The sequence below is a fragment of the Propithecus coquereli genome, unplaced genomic scaffold, assembly GCF_000956105.1.
Source record: "Propithecus coquereli isolate 6110/MARCELLA unplaced genomic scaffold, Pcoq_1.0 Scaffold131, whole genome shotgun sequence".
NCBI classification, from domain to species: domain Eukaryota; kingdom Metazoa; phylum Chordata; class Mammalia; order Primates; family Indriidae; genus Propithecus; species Propithecus coquereli.
In genome coordinates, this window is record NW_012137303.1 from 4,399,737 (window position 1) to 4,403,072 (window position 3,336).

The 3,336-nt window shown below is 30.8% G+C and overlaps 1 pseudogene; it reads right to left on the reverse strand.

The window, feature by feature from the left end:
- The window catches only part of LOC105805641, a 29,108-nt pseudogene extending 28,469 nt beyond the window's left edge, over positions 1-639 (reverse strand).
- Positions 640-3,336: the final 2,697 nt, after the last annotated feature.

Here is a 3,336-nt window from a genome sequence, read left to right on the forward strand (position 1 = left end):
CTGGTGTCTGGGAGTAAGCATCGGTGACATGTTTTGGGATTTTCACATTGCCGATATCAGTTGTCGCGGAGGTGGCAATGAGAAATTTCTGATGTGTTCTACAAGGTGGAACTCACCTGAGGATCTGAGGTCAGTTACAAGTAGCAAGCCACTGCTCAGCTGCTTCATAAAAACCACCCTCTGGCCTCTGTGGCGCCCAGTACGGATGACCAGAACGGTCGTGAGAGAGATGCTGGCTCGATGCTGTTCCACACGCTGACCCAGGGATTTTAGTTTTCCAGGCACATCTTCAGTAGAATAATATCTAGGCACTTTGCGAAGTTTAACCACTCAGGCACCATCATTTTAGTCACCACCAACTGGTTTTGTAACAGTGCCAAGCCCTTGGTTTTTCTTTTCAATCCTGGATTTAGCAGCTGAGTACTTCCTCTTGTACATGGCCTTGATGGAATACATAGCAGGTAGGAAATATCTGCCAATTCTTTGGAGGAGCACAGGAATTCGATTGCAATGGGGCTTTCCCTTCTTGGGCTTTTTAGCCTTGAGGTTACCTTTTTTAATCTTGCCACTGGCATCAGCCTTCTTGGCTCCAGGTTTCTTTTGTTTAGTATCTGCTTTTTCAACTTTTTCACCTGACATCTCACAAGATGGGAAAGAGAACGCATTTGCCAGGTAATTTCTCGAATGAACTATGGGTTTTTAGAAATGTATTGTTTAATTCCCACATATTTGGGGATTTTCCAAATATTACCATATTATTGGTTATTACTTTAATTTTGTGTTTGTCAAAGAATATATTATTTGTGTTTTCAAATCTCTTAAATTAATGAGGCTTATCACCCAGAATATGACTTGATTTCATGAATATTCTGTGTTCACTTAATAATAATTTATTTTGTAGCTATCAATAGGTGGAGTATTTTATAAACATCAATTATGTCAATGTAATTAATAGCATTGTTCAAGTCTTCTATATTTTTAATGATTTTCTATCAAGTTTTTCTATAAATTACTGCAAACTGAGTGTCGATAACCCTAAAAATAGGCATAGATTTATTTTTGTTGTTCTATCAGTTTTGGCTTCATGCATTTTGAAGCTCTGTTATTAGGTGCACAACCATTTGGAATTGTTATGTCTTTTTGAGAAATTAACCTCTTTATCATTATATATATATCATTTTATGCCTGGTAATATTTCTTATGTGCTTTTTAAACATAAGACATAGCAAGGTCTTGCTTTTTTTTTTTAAATATGCAATCTTATTTCTAATTGTATTGTTTATATAATTTTCCCTTAAATTAGTTATCACTATCCTTGGTTCACATTTTCCTTCTTGCTAATTGTTTTCTATTTTTCCTGTCTACTGCATATTATTTCTTTTTTTTTGGCTCACCTTTGGATGGATTGACATACTGTATGATTACATTTTATCTTGACTATTTTCTTTTTAGTTGTACTTCTGTGTTTTTATTTTTCTGGTTGTTATAGATTTTATAACATAAATCTTTATTTATACATGATCTACCTTCAGATAATATACTACTTTGCATACAGTAAGATTTCCTTAACTTGGAATATTTCCATTTACCCTCAATACATTGTGCTATTATTTTCACATATGGTTATTGTTTGTTTTAGACTGTCCCTAGTCTTTTAAAGACATCTAAAAATTGAGAAAAATGTATTTTTTATTCACCCTCATATTTGCCTTTTTTTGGCCATCTTCATTTTTTGCATAGATTCAAATTTCCATCTGGGATAACTTTTTGTCTACTTAGAGAATTTTTTCAACATTTCTTATACACAGTTCTGAAAAGTAATAACAATAAATTGTGGACTCGATAAAAGATGGAAAATTATAATGTATGACAATAATAACACTGGTTTTGGAAAAAAGAAATTGAAGTGTAATGTTGTTTCTCACATTATTCATGAAGTGGTAAAATATCACTTGACAAATGAAAGATGTATACTATAATCCCCAGAGCAAACACTAAAATAAAGCAAAAAATAGTTGTAACTAATAAGCTGGAAAAGGATAAAAAAAAGGGATTATAATTAATATCTATTAAAAAACAGAAAAATAGAAAAAGAAGAAATTATAACAGAGGAAATAAGAAAAACAAATAGAATGATACAAAATTAAACCCAGCCATGTCACTTATCATATTAAATTATTTAGTTCAAACACCATACTAAAGAAAGAGATTGTCAAACTGCAAACAAAAAAAAAGACATTGACTAAAAACTGTCTACAAGAAACCTACTTCAAATATAAAGATACCAATGGATTAGACATAAAGCAACAAAAAAGATATACCATGCTAATTATGATCTAAATAAAACTGGAAAAGCTAAATATAAAAATATCAAAGTAGATTTCAAAGTGAAAAATGTTATGAGTTATAACAGGGATAATTTCATACTTATATAAAGAAGTCAAATTAAGAGTACTTATTGATCCAGAACACTTATGTACCTAACTTATGTACCTAACACTACTTCAAGTACAAGAATCAAAAACTAAAAGTATAAGGAAAAATAGACAAATTCACAATTGCAGTCATAATTTTCAGCTACTATCTCCTAATAATTGCTAGAAGAAAGAAATAGAAGTCAGATTGGATCTGAATACATGGAAAGTATAACTAACCAACCAATCTGATCTAATTTACAGTTATAAAACAATGCACCTGACAGTAGCAGAATATACATTTTTCTTCATGTGCTCACAAAACGTTTAATAAGATAAACCATATTCTGTGCCATAAAACAAGTCTCAGTAAATTTCAAAAGATTTGAGTTAGTAAAAATATTTTCTCTTCCCTCAATGGAATTAAATTAGAAATCATTCCCAAATATTTGGAAACTAAATCATGCACTTCTAGATAAACCACAGTTTACAGACAAAATCAAAGAGGGAATTAGATAGGATTTTTGAACCAAATGAAAATGAAAACAGATCATATTAAGATTTGTGGACTGAAAGAGGCAAAACTTAGAGGAAAATTTATAGAATTCCATGTGCATGTAAGGAAAAAAGGAAAATTTCATATTAATAACCTCAATGTCTAACTTTAGAATGTAGAAAACAGAGCATATGAAACCAAAGTAAGCAGAAGAAAGAAAATAATAACTATCAAAGAATAAGTAAGTGATATAGAAAAAAATAGAGAAATATTAGAAAAATCAAAAGCTTGTTGTTTGAGAGATTAATAAAATTGATTAACCTCGAGTCCATCTGATCAGAAAAAAAGAGTTTGAGAAAAATTAACAATGTCATCCATAGGAGAAGTGGTATCACTATAGATACTACAGATTTAAAAGGATAATAA